This window comes from Syzygium oleosum, unplaced genomic scaffold (genome assembly GCF_021117445.2).
Source record: "Syzygium oleosum isolate NSW1041296 unplaced genomic scaffold, Sole_v2.1 Sole_v2.40, whole genome shotgun sequence".
NCBI classification, from domain to species: Eukaryota; Viridiplantae; Streptophyta; class Magnoliopsida; order Myrtales; family Myrtaceae; genus Syzygium; species Syzygium oleosum.
In genome coordinates, this window is record NW_026607524.1 from 1,253,158 (window position 1) to 1,276,344 (window position 23,187).

The 23,187-nt window shown below is 38.3% G+C and overlaps 1 pseudogene; it reads right to left on the reverse strand.

Annotated features, from left to right (window-relative positions):
* Window positions 1-13,735: 13,735 nt before the first annotated feature.
* Window positions 13,736-14,898, reverse strand: LOC130135969 (tubulin beta-2 chain-like; annotated as a pseudogene).
* Window positions 14,899-23,187: the final 8,289 nt, after the last annotated feature.

Genomic DNA, 23,187 nt, shown 5'->3' on the forward strand with positions numbered 1-23,187 from the left:
TGCAATGGACTCCAACTTGATCAACTTCAAATCAATACTCGACTTTAGTTGCAATGAAGTTGTAACCTAATGAAAATATCACAAGCAATTTAACACCAGTCTGTGCAGTGACGACTACTCCGTGATAGAGGTTGCTTTTAAGTTTGGTTAGGCCTTTTGAGTTTCTTTCTGCTGTTACCTTTTTTTATGTATACTCCCTTTGTACTCTGTGTACTTATCCAACAAAAAAGACGGGCTTGTTGCAATCAGTGGAATTCATTTTGTATGAGCTGCCTTTGGCGGATTGATTTGTTGAAAAAGGTATTCTAGAAACATAAATACATGTAGATTTTATTTGTGCATGTATGCATGTGCACGCATGCTATTGCTTTCTATGAGAGAAGTCTACCTTGTTGTTGATATTTTTGGGGACAACATTGCCACTATAGGAAACACGCTCATAGGGAGAGTGGATTTTTCTCTAGTAGGAACTAAAACAATACAATAGCACTAAAACAACCAAAAGATTGTCTCATGAATAAACTGGACCTCAAAAATTAGAATACTGGTATCACTAAAAGAAAAATTATAATTTCAGTCTAAGTACTTCTAGTGTTCTTCATTTTGGTCCCTGTACTTTCACTTTCCCTATTTTTGTCCTTAAACAAGTATCTTAAGACCATTTTCATCCCGGTATAGGAACCAAAACAGTATGTAGGGATGCCATCAAAGGGACGAAAATAGTAGTAAAATACTCATTTAGGGACTAAAATGAGAACAGGATTAGACAAAGAATGCCAAGTATTGGAACCAAAAGTATAGCATTCCAATCACTTGATTTATAGAAATTAACGGACTGGAAAAAATACATATGTCAGGTAAAGGTATCTTGTTGTGGATGTTTTTGGGGTCAAATTGCTACTGTTCATTTGGTGTTCATTTGTAGAATTAATAGACCAAAAAATTATATTTGAAGAAAAGTCTATCTTGCTATTGACATTTTTGGGGTCAAATTGCCATTGTTCGTTTGGATTTTCATTAATTGCCCTCGGAAACAAAATTCATGCTGGTTCAAAGCAAATTAATGGAGGAGAAGCCCCGGGAGAGGAGTACTAGTTATCTAAATTAGTGGAAGAGAAGCCCTCAGTTCCTATACATCCAGAGATTTAGAGTCGAGGACTTGATTACACTAGATATCTAACTAGTGCCCTTTCAGTACCTAAACTTGATTATTTGTTAAATAAGGTGTCCACCAAATTGTGAATCCTAAGATTCTCGTCCGCTAGTCGTCCACTTGATGTTTTTATGTTTATTATGATCCTAGAATGAAACCTAACCACTCAACTATGGAAAGCAAATCACAACTCAGAAAAATAATATAAAAGAATCACAATCAATCCAATTAAAGATGGTTCGACAAAAAAAAAATTCAATTAAAGATAGTAATGAAAGGGCGAGTAAAAAAAATGAAGTGTAGTAAAGTAACCCGATACGGGTTGGGCAAAGAATATAACACGGCCTTGTTATTAAGCCTCAAGACAGCATCCCCATGAGCTTAATTCAATTTGACACCAATTTCCTAAAGAAACTAATTTTTATATATCTAAACTAGAGAAAGTCGTGAATTTTCCTAAACTCTGTGTATTATCTAGAAAAAAACTAAACTATTTCTAACACTAAAATCTAACAACCTAATCATGGACTACTTTTGTAACCAATTTTCCACTCTCTTTTTTTTTGGGATTTTTTTATTATTTATTTTTTGTTAGTTTTTTCTTTCAACTCGCTCAGTCCCCTCACCCAGAACACGAACTCTCACCCTTTTTTTTTCCTTTGTATTCTCTTACACTATTCTAATTGAATGCTTGTAAAGGATGAATTGAGCAACAACACGCCTAAACCTTGTGCAGAGAATATCCCGGTATTACGCTATCAAATTACTTCTCATCATCAACGGAGCACCATCATCAGCCACCACCTGAACATGACTATCAACCACCGCCATCGTCGCCGGCCACCGCAGTCAGCTTCTCCGTTCGTCGATTATACACAGGAAGAGCAAGAAAGTTTAAAATTGATACCATAGAAGCATAAGCCATAAACATCAACAGGAGTGAGCATTCGAGCCAAGGACTGCACCTGACGTCTTCACTTGTCAATACCACAGACCATCCTCAGAACATATAAATATCACAGAACCGAGAAGCCGGACAACGAGTCATAGAGGCAAACTTTGGTAACCATGACTTACCTCATCTAAAAAGACGATTTCTAATCATTCAAAAGTGATAATTACATATTCAAATCGAACAACAACAACAGAACAAAGCAGAACCATGGAAATAAGGCAATTTTCTCATCCAAAATTCATACATCAACAACGACAGCTTGAATCACCAGAAATAGCTAAGTTTTAGAGTAATTCTCATAAGCCTATTCATGGATCTCGGTTTCAAAACAATGTAAAACAGAGGAGCTTTTGTTTCGTTTCATAAGAGGCAGAGACAGAGCACATGCAATTTACCTTGATGAGTAAGAGTCCACATCTCGACCCAGTTGTAAACTAGTAAAAGAGAGAGCCCGGGAAAAATCGACGGTGAAGATCGACGCTAGCGAAAAAAGCTTCAACCGAGAACTAGGAACTTCGAGCTCCTTGGCCAGAAAACAGATCCGAACGAAACGATACAGACACATCCGATGGGCAAGAAAGTCGATGAAGAAGCCTCTGGACAATTAGGAAAAGACCGACAAATCAGTGCTATGAATTGAACCAAAATCGAAACCAGAAAAAGTAAGACGACTTAGTGATCGAATAACGGGGAGGGAGCAGCAGTTGTCGACTTCGGAAATCCCAAGTCGAGCGAAGGAATCGCTTCTGAAGAGGACTTTCTTCCCCCTCAGTGATGTGTTCCTAAGAGAATCAGCTGCTTCGAGCTTCTCGGCCAATATACAGGGCCGAACAGAGCGTGAGATCTGTTTCGTTTATATGGGATTGGAGTGAGTTAGATAGAGAGAAATTGCGATTCCGTTCGCAACTCGTTTCAGCCTTTTCATTTTCTTATTGCTTTTATTATTATTATTATTATTATTTTATTACCAAAGATGCATATTTGAATTACTGGTGAGAATTCAGATGTCAACAATCGTATCCTGAAAGCACCCTCCTCGCCATAGAATTTAGGAGGAGCTATTCGAATTAATGGTTTCAATTCTTTATGTCGAGGAAGAAAAATATTGCATCGAACTTGCTCAATTAACGAATGACGAGCAAAGCAATTTTAATGCATGTGAAAGAAAAACAAGACAGGAAGTGATAAATCTGTCGTCATAGACAAGACACGTCAAAATTTAGATTATTTCAAGATAGAATTTAAATAAATTATGGATGAGGAAAGTTTACATTTAATGAGAATGTTTGAGAGACTAAGGGATAACTCTTTCGTTAAGTTGGTCTCGTTAATTTAGGAACTATCCATAATACAACAAAAGAAGATTGTAACTCATTTTAATAGTACCAATTCGGGACTTAATTAGTCATAAATCTATTATATAGATGCTAATTCAGTCCTAAACTTTAAAATTTTGCCAATTGAGTTCTAAGCCTTTGTACGAAATTCCAATGTAATTCTTCCAGCCAATTTTCGTCGAAAGTTGTTCAAATGACGATTTAGTTATTGCCGGCCATCCTATGTAGAACACGGCCACATGGGTGATTTTTGGCGAAAATAGGTTGGAATATATTATAATTTCGCGCAAAGGTTTAGGACTTAATTAACAAAATTGAAAAGTTTAGGATCGAATTGATATTTGTACAATAGATTTAGGACCGATTGAACAATTTTCCCATACCAATCATTATTGAGATCACCTACTAGAAAGAATTAAATATGCTGGCTAACTACTAGAACTTGAAAACAATCTCCATCCTAGGAGAACTGGGTTAGTTCCGCTTTTTTTTTTTTTTTTTGGGGGGGTGTTCAAATGGGTTAGTTTCGCTTTCAAAATGCTATTATACTACATGTATAGCACATTGAGTTAGATTCTCTTTATCCTCACGCTTTCTTCACTTCAGCTCGCTTCCGACTGGCTTGCTTGCATATACATATGTGTATATATACTATGTAATTATTATTCTCTTTAACTATATACTGATTATTCACCATATAAGAAATACACGTGGTTCATATCATTTTCGAGAAAACTAAACAATAAGTGGAGCTAACTAAATTTGATAAATATGTCCGATATCATCGGCAAGGATTTTGCTCTCTCCTCTGTCCTTTCATTTGCCAGAATCTCTGCATTTATATGCCATGTGATTACCAGGTTCAATTCAAACATTGATGCAGACGGTGACCAGAAGGATTACAGTCGGTCTAGGCAATAATGCATAAAGAATAATTAGAAAAGATATTTGATAATTTATATATACTCCCAAGAAAATAATAACGACAATGAAATTGTTTGCTGTTTCTCAAAGGGTTGATTGGGAAACGATCTTTGAATCCGTGTGAGCACCTTTCGAAGTTAAAATAGTGATAAAAAGAAGATTAGTCCTGCACAAAATTCAAAAACTGAATAACTTATTCCTATTAGCAGCGATTTTTTTACCATCGTATTTATCACATGACCATTTGCTACTAAGTTTTAGAAATAAAGACCTAATTAAACATATTCTATCCCACATCACATCCATTACAATTTCCAAGAGTAGCGATGGGTAACATCTAGGTGGGATGCTTCTAAACGCTTTGCACGCCTGTGACATTTTCATAGTGAAATTTAGTTAATTACTCATTAGCGATGTATCTATATATATATATATGATGAATTTGCCTTTTCCCAAATACAAACATAAATAAATCGACCGATGCCTAAAAAGTTGTAAGGTTAATTCTAGCAGCCATGTGTCAATTCAACCTTAATGTCCAACGTGATCTTCAAGCTGATTATAGGCTGGACTAGACCAAGAAACTTAGAGTATAAAATAATATTACTGAGAAGATTTTTCTTTAATTTTTAGGGGAAAATTGCAACAAAAAAAAAACTGAAGTGGGGAAATTTTCGCAGAGAACCCCTAGTGGGGTTTGTCTTAAAATACCCCTTAAAGTTGGCGATTCGTCTCGAATCTCGATGACCCCACATGTCACAGGCGGCAAAAATCCTCCCCAGAGGATTAACACGTGCGAGTCACTCTACATGAACCACACGGACCACAATGCCACGATTTGCTATTACAAAACGTATCCATGGATAGTATTTGCAATTACAAAATGCAACTTAGATGCATTGATTCACACAAAAGGAGTGATAATATAGAGACAAATTGTCCCAAACAAGCAAAAGCAACACAAAAAAACTATTCTGCACACCATCATTCCATCAATGTCACATTCAACGATAGCGATTGTCTTGTCGATTCCATAGCAATCCCACTCTCCATGTTGCTTTAACAAGTTGAGACTTCATCTTCTCTCTTTTGGGCAAAGGATTGATATCGAGTGATTCGGTGATTAGGGTTTAATTAATTGGAAAATTTGAAGATTTTGTATCGAATTCCTAAGCAAGTGAGTTGGGCAAAAAAAAGTCATAAACCTATTGCATTGGTACCAATTTAGTCATAAAACCTTTCATTGTACTAATTTAGTTCTAAATATTTTCACATTTGTACCAATTAAGTTCATCCGACCAATATAGCCCGGAAATTGATGACGTCTCAATGGACCCCACATGTCATGGGCGGTAAATTTTTGCAATTTTTATAGATTTTTTTTTTAATAAAAATCTGATTTTTTTTCTTTTCTTTTTTTCTCTTTTTTCTTTTCGCAGGCCACAGTCGAGGGTTAATGCATGGTTAATGATATTTACCCTTCAATTATAGAAAAGAAACTGTAATTGACGATGACATTTTCAATAATGCAATGAAAATATTATAATGATTGATAATAATAATCACTCCCCATCAAGGAGTCGCGGTGGGTGGGGGGGGGGTGTGTGTTGGGGAAGCAGGGGGCTGTCTCATGCTTAAATTTTGTGCCATTCTTCTACATTATAATAGAGCTTAATGCTTCCTTTTATTGAATTCAAGGTAACCAAAATCTTTTAAATTATTTCTTCTTGTATTAGTTTTTTTTAATAAGATAAATATACTCTTAAATGGATATAATTGGTATGAACAATGTAGTAAATCTCCAATAAACTTGAGTTTCTATTTTAATGCATAACAAGATATTATTCAGTTTTAAGTGTATTTAAAATATGAAAGTACATAAAATGCATCCAAAACATTGTACAAACCGAACATATCCCTTTGATGGTACTCTATTTTTCATTTTATTTACTTAGTTTAAATTTGATTTTTATTTTATTTTTCATATATACTGTTCTTGCTATTTTTTCGTATTTTGGTCAAATTTATTTTCATTAATATTTTGGTGCTCTTTAGCATTATTGATCAATTAATTAAGTTGATACCACATAATACCACTATTATCAAAATTTTGGACTAAAAAATTGTGCTGGAAAAGTCGGCCCCTAAGCCGGATTCCTAGCTCGATCACTCCCCGCCCACATTTATGTAAAATATATATCTGGCCTTAGAATTTTAGGAGGAACCATTCGAATTAATGGTTTCAATTCTTTATGTCGAGGAAGAAAAATATTGCATCGACTTGCTCAATTAACGAATGACGAGCAAAGCAATTTTAATGAATGTGAAAGAAAACATATGGAAGTGATAAAATTTGTCCTTACAGACTAGATACATGAAAATTTAGATTATTTCGAGATAGAATTTAAATAAATATTGGATGAGGAAAATTTTCATTTTAATGAGAACGTTTGAAATAAGGGATAACTCAACTGTTAAGTTGGTCTTGTTGATTTCTGAACTATCCACAATGCAACAAAGGAAGATTATAACTCATTTTAATAGTACCAATCATTAGATGACATCTTAGAAAGAACAAGAAACGCTGGCGGACTACTAGAAATAAAAAAAAAATATCTCTTTCCTAGAAAAAGTAGGGTTAGTTCGGCTTTCAACATACCATTAAAGTGTACGCTTGACACATTGAATTAGATGCTCTTCATTTTCACACTTCCTTCACATTCGCTGGTTTCCGACTAGCTTCCTTTACACACACGTATATGTATATACTGATTGTTCACCATATGAAAAGATCCATATCATTTTCCAGAAAACCCAAACATAAGTGGAGCTAATTAAATTTGTAAATCCGTCTTAATAGCTCTAGTCCGTATTGTCCGATCTCATCAGAAAGATTTTGCTCTCTTCTCTGCCCTTTCGTTTGCTGGAATCTCTACATTTATATGCCCATGCGATAACTAGGTTCAATTCAAACATTCATGCAGACCTTGAACAGAAGAATTGCGGTTGGTCTAGGCAATAATGCAGTTGGATAATTAGAAAATATATAAAAAATTTCATCACAGAGAGAGAGAGAGAGAGAGAGAGAGAGAGAGAGGAGCTGATTAATTTTGGGCATGTTTATACGTGTATTTTTCCAAGAACTTACAATATAATATATGCATTTATCCAAGAAAATCCACACAAAAATGGGAAATAATTCACTGTCTTATTCAGGGTGAGTGATACTTGGTGCCGAGTAAGGCCACAATCATACGTCTTCTTAGGGAGCTGATAATTAATATATACTCCCAAGAAAATAATAATGACGATGAAATTGCTTGCTGTGTCTCAAAGGGTTGATTGTGAAACGACCTTTGAACCCATGTGAGCACATTTCAAAATTAAAATAATGATAAAACGAAGGTCATTCCTGCACAAAATTCAAAAACTGAATAACTTATTCCTATTAGCAGCTATTTTTTTTACCATCCTCTTTATCACATGACCATTTGCTTCTAAATTTTAGAAACAAAGATTAATACCACGAAAAATCACAAACTATTACGCCTGTGACAAATTTACCACAAACTAATTTTTTGACCACAAAAAATCCCAAACAGTACACCTGTAACAAATTTACCCTCTATTAGTTTCCGTTAAATTTTACCGTCAATTTGCTGAGTTTGACAACACGTGACAGTTGATGGGTATACCGATTTAGGATTTTACCCTTTGTTTGTCACAAGTGTACAGGTTGGGATTTTTATTAATCTAATTTAACTGAAACTAATGGACGGTAAATTTTATCACAGGTGTACCGGTTTGGGAATTTTGTGGTCAAAAAATTAGTAAGGTGGCTTCTAGCAGCCATGTGTCAGTTCAACCTTAAGGTGTTCCATGTTGACGACGAAGCTTTAGAGTATTAAATGGCATTTTTGTCCTTGAAAATAATGTTGACGACATTGATTTTCATTGTGAAAAATGGATCTTACGTATTATTGGAAAAATGGCCAAATGACATGTCAAGGCCCAATGCAATTTTAATATGGGCTAGCATTGGACGAGTAGATTCAATGCATTTTTAAGAATACTTGTAACAATGGGCTTTGGAAAATAGGTCCACTTGGGCAATTTAAAGATTAAGGCTGCGTTTGGTAACATTTCTGTTCCCAAGAACAAAAATTTTGAAATATAGTTTTTTAATTTCTATTTCCTAGACGAGTTTATGAGCAGAAGAACGTATCTGGTAACTGCACAAAAAAACTATTCTTAAAATAGAAAAAGAACATAAAAGCGTTTGGTACGACCTTAAAAAAATTGTGACGTAAATTTTTTTTTGGTTTTTTAATAATTTTTTAAGATTTTTCTAATTTTTTGAATTCTTTTTCTTTTTTTCCTCCCTTCTTCTTCCTCCTTTAGCCGGTTGCCGGGCCTTGACAATGGCCAGTGATGGGCCAGAGACAAAGGCCGGCAAAGTCGACCTCGACATAGTCGGGCAAAGCCGAACTCGTGATGGCTGGGTGAGATCGGCCTCGACCTTGCTCGGCGACCGGCTAAAGCAAGAAGAAGAAGGAAGGAAAAAAAGAAAGTAAAAGATGAAAATGACTTGTTTCAAAAATTGTTCCTGAGAACAACGAAGTATGATTTTTTTTACTTCTTATTTCTATTCCAAATCTATTCCTTGATCACTTTTCAATTCCAGGGAATAAACAAATTAGCTGACGTTATCAAACGGATTTATGTTCTTTTTCTATTTTGAAAAACAAAAGAACAGAAAAATAGAAAAACATGATGGTTACCAAGGGTGCGCGTGATAACCATTCTGTTTTTCTATTTTTTTTGTTCCCGGGAATAGGTATGGCATAGAAATCCGTTTGATAAAGCAATTTCATTTTTCTATTTTTGGAACCAATTTTTATTTCAGAAATAGGTTTAGAACAGAAATGAGAAATTAAAATTTTCTATTTTTCTATTTCTGAAATAGAAATGAGAAATAAAAACTCTTATCACCACATGCCCTCGCTATTAACCGCCCGCCTACCTCCCGCCACAGTGCGCCGCCCACCCGTCAACCACCCGCTATCCTCCATCGCCACTCGCCATCATCTGCAGCCAGCCCGCCGACCACTTGTTGGCTACCTCCCGCTGCCCGCTGACCGTCCACCCGCCGCTAGCCGCCATTTTTCGCTGCCTGCCGTCCTCTCGCTGGCCACCTAGAAAGGAGAAATTTTACGTCATTATCAAAAGAATTTCTATTTCGGAAACAAAAATTTTGTGTTGTTATCAAATGTATATTTTTGCTCAGAAAACTCACCAAAGAATAGAAATAGAAAAATCTATTTATGGCCAGAAATTAATTTCTGGAATAGAATGATTATCATTTGCGCTCCAAACAGGCCCTAAATGGCCAGGGAATAGATTTGGAACATAAATAAGAGTACAAAAAGTCTACTTTTTTGTTCTCGAGAATAATTTCTAAAACAAGGTCATTTTCTTTTTTATTCTTTTTTTTCCTTCCTTCTTCTTCCTCCTTTAGTCGGTTGCTGGGCCTCAACGATGGCTAGTGTGGTCGACCCTGCCGGTCTCAGGCAAGCCTCACCCAACCAACGCGAGGTCAGCCTTGCCGGTGGTTGGGCGAGGTCAACCTCGCCAGCCCTTGTCTTTGGTCAGTTGCCGGTGATCACCGAGGCTTGGCAACCGGCTAGAGGAGGAAGAAGAATGGAGGAAAAAAAGAAAGGAAAAAATGAAAAAATTCGAAAAAATTAGAAAATTATTAAAAAAATTTCACGCCACAAAATTTTTTTAGGGTTGTTCCAAACGCTTTCATGATCTTTTTCTATTCCAAGAATAGAAATTTTGTATAGTTACAAAACGCGTTCTTTTGCTCATAAACTAGTCTAAGGAATAAAAATAGAAAAAACTATTTTTGAAAATAAATTGTTCCCGAGAACATAAATGTTACAAAACTATTTCTGAAAATAAACGTACTCTTTTGCATGTGGGAAGTTGGGCTCCTCTAACAAGTTTGCTGGTGCTGATGTATGACAATGGATAAAGATTAATTGTCTGGCTTCATCTTAATATGTTTTTCATGGGAATAAGGACACTAGGAATGCTTTAACTTTCATACGGCGTTCACTTGAGTGCCATAACTTTTTTTTTCATTCACTTAAGTGCCAATTCCAATAAAAAAAGATCACTTGAGTGCCACTTCCGGCAAATCATCCTACGTGGCTTTTTTTAATGTTATTTTATTTTATTTTATTGATATTTTTTGAATTTTTTAATATTTTTTTATTGCAAATTTTTTTTTCAATGTCGGCGAGGGTCATCGGTGACCCTCGCTGGCTGGGAAGGCCTTGCCCTCGGCCGCGAAAGCCCATGGCGAGGCGGCAAGGGCTCTTGCCAGATCTGGCGAGGCCGCCTTGCCCGTGACGAGGCCATCGCGGCCTTGCCAGCCACGGGTGAGGCGGCAAAGGCTCTTGCTAGATCTGGCAAGGTCGCCTCGCCCGCGGCCGCGAAAGCCCTTGGTGAGGCCATCACGGCCTCGCCGGTCACAGGTGAGGCGGTGAAGGCTCTCGCCAGATTTGGCGATGGCCTTTGCTGCCTCGCCCACGGCCAGCGAGGCCGCGATGGCCTCGCCGTGGGCTTTCGCGGCCGCGGGTGAGGCGGCCTCGCCAGATCTGGTGAGAGCCTTCGCAGACTCGCCCGCAGTCGGCAAGGTCGCGATGACCTCGCCGAGAGCTTTCACGGCTGCGAGCGAGGCCTTCCCAGCCGGCGAGGGTCGCCAGTGACCCTTGCCGGCATTGAAAAAAAAATTTGCAAAAAAAAATATCAATAATAAAAAAAATCAAAAAAATATTTAAAAATTGTCAACGTCAACTCCGGCGAAGCCACGTCGGATTTTCCGACTGCCAAGTGACCGATGACACTCAAGTGATCTTTTTTTGAAAGTTATGGCACTCAAGTGAGTGCTGTACAAAAGTTAAGGCACTTCTGGTGTCCTTATCCCGTTTTTCATGATGAAGTGAAGGCGTTAAATGCTGCTTGAGTTTGTAGTTGCTATGAAAGCTTATTCTAAATCTTTTGAAGCTTGCACAGGATATTGAACTCTATATGTTTTGTTTTTTCTAAGTGTGGTTCGGATGGAAACATCTACTGTTCATGCTTGTCTACAATATCTAGTTATTTAGTAAAAGTCAGCCATGCCTGTGGCCCAGACCATACGTTCTGGCATGGTTTGGGCTAACCCCGTGAAGAAACTCCAGCAACTGTTATTTTGAACTAGGAAGTCTTTCAAAACAAGTTCTAATTAAGCCCCTCTTTTTCATGAGAGAAAAAGAAATTTCACTATTTTTAAAGAGAGAATGTAAGGTTGGGTCGTTTAGCTCAGGACTTGCCTCGTCTATCCCTTGAACATACACTTGACTTGTGACTGAGATGAGCTCCCTCATTCCTCCTTCTCCCTACTTGCAAATTTGACACTATAAATATGATAATCATCAAGTTTTCTGGGTTCGACGTGGATTCATTTGGCCCCTTACTTGACCAAAGGCTTCTAGAATTCTATTCAAGTGCTATTACATGTCGATTGTGGTTTTTCTATAGCTTAGTTGTATGGATATGTTTTCAAACACTAATTCCCTGATAGATTTTCCAATGTGTTTCTTCTACTTGTGGCCACTTCTACCATCCCCACTGTGTAGCAAAATTGCTCCATCGCGGAGATGAAGTTGTAGAAAAACAGGAACTAGAATGAAGAATGCCTTAAAGATTTTGAATCAATAGTATTCTAATCACTAAATTTCTAAAAATTAACAGACCAAAAAAGTACATATCAAGAAAAGAAAATTGAAGGAGGAAGACACGTACCATAAAAGGTTACCACCGTTATCACATAGCGCACAAACAGAATGAAAACAGTCATCCTCCTCGGCGGTCCCATCTTCAACATCTTCCATCCCGACATCTTCAATATTATCCACAATAAAACTAGGCTTTTCAACATTCTAAAAGATCCTAACAAAACCTTCATTAGAGAAACAAATAAAAAGGAAAATGGCAGAAATTTCAGAGAAAAGATAATAAGATAAAGAAAAAGCATAGGACCTAACCTTGCCAAGTTTACTCCTCTCCCATTGCTTCTCTTCCATTAATTTGCTTAGAACATGCATGAATTTTTGTTTACGGCAATTAATGAACATCCAAACGAACAATGGCAATTTGACCCCTAAAACGTAAACAGCAGGATAGACTTTTCATCAAATATATTTTGCCGGTCTATTAATTTCTATAAAAGAACACCAATTTGACCCAAAAAAATCCACAACAAGGTACCTTTGCCTTTTTTTTTTTTGGTCAGAAGGTACCTTTGCCTTATATATGTATTTTTGTCGGTTTGTTAATTTCTATAAATTAAGTGATTGGAATACTATACTTTTGGTTCCAATACTTGGCATTCTTTATAGAAATTAATAGATAAAAAAATACATTTATCAGGAAAATGTATCTTGTTGTGGATGTTTTTTGGGTCATATAACTACTGTTCATTTGGGTGTTCATTTATAGGAATTAACCGACAAAATATATTTTAGGAAAAGGGCAAGTGAGAGATCTTGGTGTCTTGCTTCTTGTACTTAAAACTGTAGCAACTTTTCTTTTGCTGGTCATGAATCTCTCTGGAGGATGCTAGTTTATATAGCACAAGGTGTTGGAGAACTTTTTTGTAACCAGAACCTTCAGTATGAATATAAAAGTGTAAGCTAGTGAACGGATGCTTGTTTCTGTACCGTAATTCCCATGGAATTCGATGACACTCCATGAGACAACCATAGAGGATGTTTAGTTTGGTGGCAACGAAATCAACAAATTTTGGATCATTTGTCTCTCCAATGTGCCGAATGGAAACCCCTCAAATGATTGGATTGAAAAAGATGGTGCCGGAGCCTTCAAGCATCTTAGAGCCGTTTTGACGTTTAGCCTATAGGAACCATATTTTGGCAGTCCCATGTAGCTGTGATTCTTTCAAACCGAGACTTTCGCTATCAAGTGACATGATCAAAATATGTTGGCTACCTCATACATTGTGAAACAGTACAAAAAGACCGCAGGTTAGTGAAATTTACCATCTCGTAAACAAATACATACACATTCGGAGACATTCTTGTACTCGAGGATCGGCTTTTGTGATCTATGCACAATCAACATACCCATCTATATATATATGCAAGCTAATCATAGATTAGCGCATATCAGCCAACTTGACAGGAATGCGAAGATTGATGAATGACGACCCATTGAAACTACTCACACATCCACCTTGAGACCAGCATCATGCCTTTACTAAAGCATTCACCATAATTCAGCGAGAAAAGGATCAGGAACTTGCTAGGGAATCAAGAAAATGAAAATTGCCACAAAATCTAGCCTTACTGAATGCAATATCAGTTTATAAAAGATACTAGGAATTCAAAGGATCTTGTCTAACATATAGTAGTAAAATTGCAAGTTATAGAAAAAGCTAAAATATTGTCCCTAGCTTTCCCACCCTCATCAACTAACTTCACATCCTACAAACCAGCAACTGGTAGTTGAGGTTAGAAAGAATAGCTGCTACAACATGATAGCAACTTCTCCAACTGAATTCAATAACCAATCAGATGTCCCTCACTGCATCTCCTCCTGGTAATCACCCTCCTCCTCCTCCTCCTCCTTGTACTTCTCATCATCGCCTGTCGCATCCTGATACTGCTGCTACTCCAAGACCAAGCTGTTCATGTTGCTCTCTGCCTTGGTGAACTCCATCTCATCCATTCCTTCCCCAGTATACCAATGCAAGAAAGCCTTCCTCCTGAACATTTCCTGAACAGAAGTCGAGTTGCCGATGAATGTCAACGCCAACTTAAGGCCAGTGGGCGGAATGTCGCAGACAGTCAACTTCACATTGTTAGTGATCCACTCAACAAAGTAGGAAGAGTTCTTGTTCTGCACATTGAGCATCTGCTCATCCACTTCCTTGGCGCTCATCTTTCCACGGAACATGGTAGATGCAGTGAGATAACGCCCATGATGCGGGTTTGCTGCACACATCATGTTCTTGGCATCCCACATTTGTTGAGTTAGCTCATTGTAAGGCTCTGTACTGCTGTGACCCACGAGAGCTAAGCGGAGCAAATCTCACAATGAAGAAGTGAAGACGAGGAAAGCGTATGAGGTTCACGGTAAGTTTCCTTAGGTCAGAGTTGAGTTTCCCAGGAAACCTCAAGCAGCAGGTAACTCCAGACATTGTTTCTGATAACAAGTGATTCAAATCTCCAACTGCAACAACCAAACATACATAATGTTTGCTCAGTTCACAAACAAGCCAAAGTGCAGGACAAAAATACACCTGCCCCAAGTATTTCTTTACCAATCACCGCCAGTATATCTGCCCCAATGAGCGCGACGGTCAGTGCCGGGAAGAAGTGCATGACTGGAGTGTCTGGTTACATCGCCTTGTGGCTCGTCAAGTTCCTCTTGCAGCGTGGCTACACCATCAAGGCCTCCATTCGCGATCCAAGTACCTTCTCGATCCTCTCCTGTCTGTTTTCCTTCGATATCGGTTCTCTTTAGTTCAGCCGTTTTGATGATAATTTGTCCTTGATCGACGGGGCTTGTGTCCTGATCAAGATTTTCACCCTCGTCTCGTGTGTAGGTTGTGTGGCACGGTGTATTTTGTCATCATTTCCTGTGATCCTGACGTAGTAGACGAAAGTTTCATGCGTGTGGAGTTCGACAGTGGACTAGTCAAGTAGCTTTTGTTTTAGCTGGAATGTTCTGAAGTGGTCGAGGTTTCAGCGACTGAATGGGGTTTAATCGACACTATGGATTCTGAACTATGCGATTTGGGCTTGCCTTTTCAGACGATGTGCATTGTAGAAAGATTTTTCTCCGATTGTATATTTTTTTTTATAGCATTCCCACTTCCTAGTGCATAATCAATCCGATGCTTGATACAAGGTTTGAACTTTCTATAACAGTGCTACCACGCTCGAATTGTTTAGTTTCTGGAGACCCTATCCCACAGGAAACCATCGGCCCCGACTAGACATTGAAAATATTGATGCACTTCTACGGCACATGAGGATTGGAACTACAACTGCAACTTAATATGGATCGGGTAGAGGGGAGTTTGGTATCGTCAGGTAGGTTAGGAGATCAGTACGGTCAGCCTTATGTTCTTGTACCGAAGTTGGATTAGATTGAACATTCATATCCACACGATCTGCAGGCAATTATATTAGCCAAGAGATGTACTGTTAACTGAGGCAAGAAACATGGAACCCCCAAAAATCTTTTGCTTTTGTGGACATCCATTTTCAGTTTGAATCGTTGTTTGTGAAAGTGCGAATTAATTTGTGCATGCTCATCACAACGGCAGCTTATCATTGACCTCAGAAATAGTCAACTGGGTTCCCCAAAGAATGAGTACTTGGCACATGTAGTTCTGAACTCGTTCTCGGTAGAAAGTCTGCACCGCAAAGCATCTGGTTGGTGACCTCTTGTTTTTTATTAACCGTACAGACTAGAAAACTCGCATACAAAAGGAATGGAAATGGCAATGTATACAGGCAATACAATAGCACAAACACCATTCAGATGCATCATGGGACATGAGAGTCGGCGAGTCAAGCAGGTAACTAACTTTTGATTCATGAGATGAACGTGCGCGTGCCAGTACAAAAATAATGGCTATAATTTAGCTAGATACAACTCCCACAGGTACACAAGGACTCACTGTAGACTACAAAAATATATTGAACGTTACAAATCATACGCCACGTTTCCGCTTTGACCTTTTACTTCACCTCGGCCGATTAAGCTCCGGTGTCTGTTTGCTGCCAGTAGAAGCCTATGCTGCCTCCAAGACCTCTTCCCCCTGCAAGAAACTCTGAATTAGCTCCGATATCTACATAATGACCACAGTGATGATTCTGTTCATGGACAAATAATCTGGCTCCACCATGTCGTAGTTCGTTGTGGCCCGACCTTGGGCAGCCGATGACGATGAAAGGCCAAGGACCACCTTGTTGGTGTGAGGGGACGACTGGGGCGATGAACATCGACTCTAGACGACAGTTGTGGCGAGTCTTGTTATAGCCTGGCGTGGTCGGGTTCCGTAACGAACCAACAGAGAGAAGGGAGCGGAGACAGGAGAGATAAAAGAAAAAAGGAAGCAAAGCTAATTTTGGGATTTTCATTGCTGAACAAGCCGGGTCACAATGGGGTGACCAATACGGGTGTGAATGACAGCCGTATGTCCTCGCGGCATAACCTTTGGCACGAACAGGAAGTATTCATATTGGCCTTCGCCGAAACACATTCTCATCTCTATACCGTGTTTGCACGACATCATCCATAAACTAAGTTTGTACAGGAGTTTCTTCCCGTTTCTATTAATGGGAGTGTGGTGCGAACCATCGTGGGAATGAAGGCCGTTTATCTCGCATGATGTCTTTTTTTAGTGTCTCAACAAATCTCAACTAATAACGCATCGACCGATCAATTTTGGAACTAATCGTTTTTGCATTGATTAATTGAGATACTCGAGGACTTGGAAAGAAAGCATCATTAACTGGTGCTAGAGTATCTTCATCCCATTCATGGAAATTATAGTTATGCGAGACAGGGAGAGTAGGATACGCTAGGACATATAGCATGAGATTGGAAAAGTGTAAACGAGTTCATTAAAAATATCAATTTAAATCTCTTGTTGGAAAATAGCGTTATAATATAAGTTTAGATACAACGATGCCTTGGTATGGATTCCAGTTTTCAGACGAGGACAACGAATTTCGTACTAATATTTGGTTCTTTTGGTATAGGATCATTTAAAGCACAATTAATTTATAGAAATTAGATACTAATTTGTGTTGTCTAATGCGAAACAAAAGATGATCATATTTGTTTCTGTTAATAGGGAAAATAGCAACTATTCCATGGGCATATAAATGGTATTAACACGTTACATCATTGATTAACAAAAAATGACATACAATAAGTATAAAATTGAAGTGCTTTTACTTGAATATAAGGCTCTGTTTGTTGGATTATAATATGTGGGTATTGGGTTAGTGCTCATGGTCGACCAACGTATTGAGACATAAGTATATTTCAAAAACCGGTTCTGTTCCGATGCTTAATAACAATTGATGTATTTCCCACAACTCAATCAAAGCAAATGTGATTTTTGGGGCTTAACTACAGTCATTGCAGTTTCCAAGCCTCATGAAGCACGGCCATAGTATTTTGACATGAGTAATGAGCTTGATATCTTCCATTTATTATGTTGAAATGACTTGTGATAAGTGCTATTGCATACTAGCTTAAGTGTGATGTTGATGGAATGCATAACTATTGTAAAATTGCATCATTTATTACTCAATCCCATAGAAGTGGTGATTGTCACTTACTGAGCCATGGTTTTGCTCACCCCCTTATATTACCATTCAGGTTTCAATTATGGACGAGAGTGACAAATTTTACGAAGAAGGCATGATGGGGGTGGTTTTTTCATTTCGGACCTTATGGTTTTTCCAATAATGCAAGGTTTTGTCCGGTTAGTACCTTTTTGTGAAATGATTTATTTTGGTTAAGCCCTTCGTCCTTTTATTTTTGAATGATGGCCGGTCATTCCCAAAATTTTGTATGCAAAATTGGTCTCCAAAATAGTCTAGCTGTTGGGAGCTTCACAAAGAAGAGAGGAGAACTACTTTACTCATCGTCCAGAAGTTACCGAAAGCCAACTCTAGAGAGAATAGTCCCTCTCTACTGAATCCTGGTTGTTTGTTTCTCAAATCTTGATGATCCTTCTAAAATGTCCAAACTTCTGTCCGAAATCGTAGTCTATAACACCCTCTGATTAAGCATCTCTCTCTACACGTTGAATTTATTGAACTAATCCCTGAATGTTGATCTCCATATTTAGTGAACAAATGAATGAAACATTCATGTGCAAGATATATTTGCCGTTTCATTGTTAAAGATTCTCCCCAAAAGCTGATCTCTATCATTGAATGTCAGTCGTCTGATTGGGCCCGATAACTTTGCCATGGATGTTTAAGTCACGGCAGGGTGGGAATGCCCAATAATGTTAGACGTGTTTCCGATTATGATAGCGTGGTGGGTGGACCCTGTAGACACATACAACAGGGAATTCCAAGAAAATGAATAGAACTTGTTTGGAAGTGCAGTTCCACTTCTGGTTGGCTTTAGTTGAAGTCGTTGCTCTTCTTTTTCTTTTGGTGCTGAGGGGGACAAAGCAAGCAAATGACGTGTCTTGAACTTCAGAGGGCCAGGCACTTTCGTCTATGTAACGCAACTTCATTACCACCAAATTTCCTTGGTAGTCTAAAATCTTCGTCAACTCTAGAGACACATTCTACGGAACTAGCGTGTTTGAAGCATTTGCAACTGTTGTGTCCTCAGCTTAGAAACACTACAAAAAAACTAGGATTTTGCGACGAAAAATTTTTCGTCGGAAATTAGCGACAACTTTTACGACGAAAAATAAATTCGTTGGAAATTAGCGACGAGCAAAATTCGTCGGAAATTTCCGACGAAAAATTTTTCGTCACAAAATTCGTCGGAAATTAGTGACGAAAAATATTGGGTAGCAAAATTCGTTGGAAATATGCGACGAAAAATTTTTCGTTGCTAATTTCCGATTAATTTTGCGACAAAAATTTTTTTGTCACTAATTTCTTCGGAAATTTGCGACGAAAATTTTTCGTCGCAAATTTCCGACGAAATTAGTGACGAAAAGTTATTCGTGGCTAATTTGCGTTGAAAAAAAAAATTTCGCTAACGAACTTTCGACACGAAAAATAATTTTTATGATATCCATCCCCACTGATTCCTCATATCCCCCTCAATGTTCTCTCTCCCTCTCTCTTTCGTTTCTCTTGATTTACCTATCTGCGCACGCGCAAATCAATCTCGGTAAAGCTTTTCCGCCGGTAAGTGTCGTGGCTAATTTCGTTACTAATCGGTGACGAATACTGTTCGTCACCAATTCTATTCATCACTGGATTTGTATTTTTTGGTGTTATTGAAATTTTTTTTTTCTCTTCCTTTCTGGTTTGGCCGGTCGCCGGAGACATCGCCGGCCATGGGGCGAGGTCCAGCGGATCGGCCCTCGCCGGTCCACCTCGCCGATGCCCAGGTGGGCTAGCCTCGCCATGGCCGGCGAGCTCGAGCTCGCCGGCCATGGCGAGCTCGGCCCTCGCCGGTACCGGCGAGGGCCAGCTCGCCTAGATCTGGGCGAGTTCTGGGCGAGCTCGAGCTCGCCGACCATGGCGGGCTCGGCCCTCGCCGGCCATGGCGAGCTCGGCCCTCGCCAATGCCGGCGAGGGCCAGCCTCGCCACCGGCGAGCTCGAGCTCACCCAGAACTTGCCCAGGCGAGCTCGCCAGTCGCCGGTGGCCGGACCGGCGACCGGCCAAGAAGAATGAAAAAAAAATAAAAAGAAAAGGAAAATAAAAAGAAAGAGAAAAAAATAAAATATAATTAAAAAAGCATCTTAAGTAATTTGTTTTTATTTTAGGTACGTGTCCATTTGAAGGTCTCGCAATCCAAGTGAACATTACAATTCTCATCAAATTGACCTCTTTCTACTACAAAGATTTCAGTCAAATACTTTGTAAGTCTTCTTGACATGATAATTTTTTCATTTTTTTCAATGTGAAAGTAATTGTTTCGTAAAAAACAAAATTTTAATTTTTAGAAATTTATGGTTTTAATTAACAATGTTAAACAATAGATATGATATTTTGAATATTTTACGAGAATTTTTTTATTTTTATACAGACACAATGCAAAGAGACAGGGGTTGGATGTATAATAAGAACTTACCTGGACGTCGAGGACTGACCGATGAGTTTCGTATCGGGTTGGAACTATTTTTGGACTTTGCTAGTAGTAAATATGAGTTCATGGATAGAAATAAGTTAAGGTGTCCATGTAAAAAGTGCAGTAATGGAAAATTTCAAGACATTGATAAAGTTAGAGAACATCTTTGTAGATTTGGGTTTACTCCGAACTACTATAATTGGACTTGCCATGGTGAACCATTTATATCTGATGACGGATATCGAAAAAACGACTAATTTTTAGTTGGGGAAGAATGTAGCTATTATGATCAATTGAACCCATACCAGAGGATGGTGTTTGATGAAGCCGGTCATAATTTTGTTTCAGAATCGAATCATGCAAGTACTAGTTTTACTCCTACACTTGAATAAGTGGGAACTAGTCATGCATCACAATTGGAATAGGTAAGAGTTATAGGTTTTGATGAGAATGTGTGTGATGAAACTTTTCAATCTAATAAGTTCTGGGAAGTGTTGAAAACAGCAGATGAACCTTTATGGGCAAGTTATGACAACCACACGAATGTATCAGTGACAGCAAGACTGTTAAATATCAAGGCAGAGCATAATGTGTCTGTGGATTGCTTCAACTCTTTTGTTGAAGTAATGCGGGAAACAATGCCTCGTGATAACATCATGACAAGTGACTTTTACGATATGAAAAAGCTAGTGGATAACTTAGGTCTTCCAGTTGTAAGGATTGATGTATGTAATAGGGGTTGTATGTTATATTGGAGAGATGATGAAAATGCAGAATCTTGCAAATTCTGTAGCCAACCTAGGTACAAGATTAAAAGGAGGCAGGGTCGTAATCAGAAGCGTAGACCATGTAAGCAAATGTTTTACTCGCCTTTAATCCCCAAGTTGCAAAGGCTTTATGCGTCTCAAGCCACTGCTGAACACATGACTTGGCATGCAAATCATGAAATAGAAGAGGGTCTAATGTGTCATTCTTCAGATGCAGAGGCATGGAAACATTTTGATAGAACATACCCCGAGTTTGCGATAGAGCCTCGAAACATCAGGTTAGGTCTGTGTGCTGATGGATTTGCCCCATTTGGGAAATTAGAAAAAAGTTATTCATGTTGGCCAGTTATCTTAACTCCGTACAATCTTCCACCCGGTATGTACATGAAGACACCTTATATGTTTTTGACATTGATCGTGACTGGCCCGCAAAATCCGAAAAAGTTGATAGATGTTTATATGCAACCATTGATTGAAGAGTTACAACGGCTATGGGATGAAGGCGTCCCTACGTATGACGTTTCTACCGATCAAACATTTGTAATGAAGGCTGCTCTTCTTTGGACGATAAATGACTTTCCAGCTTATGGAATGTTATATGGATGGAGTACAGCTGGGATCTTAGGATGTCCGATATGTATAGAGAGATCGAAGTCATTCAAATTAAAGCACGGTAAGAAGCCCAGCTATTTTGACTGTCATAGGCAATTTTTGCCGCTAAAGCATACATTCAGAAGGAATAAAAAAGAGTTCATCAAGAATAGGATCGAAAGAATACATCCATCATTGAGGTTGACCGGTGATCAAATTTGGGAGCGAGTGCAGGAGTTTCCAACGGTTGTTGAAAACCCTCACGACACAACTATTGCGTACGAAAGTACACATAAGTGGACTAAAAGCAGTATATTTTGGGATCTACCATATTGGAAGGCCCATCTTATTCATCATAATCTTGACGTCATGCACATAGAGAAAAACGTTTTCGATAATGTCATAAATACTGTGATGGATGTCACTGGAAAAACAAAAGACAACTTGAACGCAAGAAAAGATATGAGGGATATTTGCGATCGGCCAACACTAGATGTGGATGCAAGCAGCAGTGGACCAAAACCAAAAGTAGTTTATACATTGGACAAGGAGCAGAGACGGGTCGTTTGTCAATTGTTGAAATCGGTGCGATTTCCTGATGGATATGCTTCGAATCTAGGGAGATGCGTTGATTTGAATGAATGCAAGTTGACAGGTCTGAAGAGTCATGATTGTCACATATTTATGGAAAGACTAATTCCAATAGCCTTCAAGGAACTTCTACCAAACTTTGTTTGGGGCGCCATTACAGAGTTAAGTAATTTCCTGCATGATATTTGCTCAACAGCGTTGAAAGCATCACACATGGAGAAACTAGAGAGAGATATTCCAATTATTCTTTGCAACTTAGAAAGGATATTTCCTCCATCGTTGTTTGATTCAATGGAGCATCTCTTAGTTCACTTGCCTTATGAGACCAAAGTTGCAGGTCCCGTCCAATTTCGATGGATGTATCCATTTGAGAGGTAAGTTTTTTTTAAAATAAATTTGAAATTACTTCATTATATATTATGTTCCGATAAATTTTTTTCTATTGCAACTAGGTTCTTATATCATTTGAAGAAAAAAGTGAAGAATAAGGCATGTGTCGAAGCTTCAATTTGTAATGTATATATTGTGGAAGAAGTGACAACATTTGCATCATACTATTTTGAGCCGCACGTGCAGTGCAAGAGGCGGAGAGCAGGAAGAAATGATGAGGGCCCCATTGATCCCAATTGCAAATCATTCTCTATTTTCAATTATTTGGGTCGACCAAGCGGCGCATGTAAGTTTCGTCACTTAACAGGTGAAGAAAAGCAGGCAGCCCATACATATATTTTACTGAACTGTCCAGAAGTTGAGCCATACTTCAAGTAAGTGTACATTTGTAAGTATATGTATTGTGTGTCAAACATTTGCTAATATATAAATGGTATTTGTTAATAGGATTTTCCAAAATTTAATATTTGGACTACCACCAAATGAGTTTGACCGTTTGTGCGAGGAACAATTTGCAACATGGTTCACAACATATGTAAGTTGTATGTGGACGAAATCCAAGTTATTCGAATTTTTTATACATCATATATTAAAATATATATTATTGACA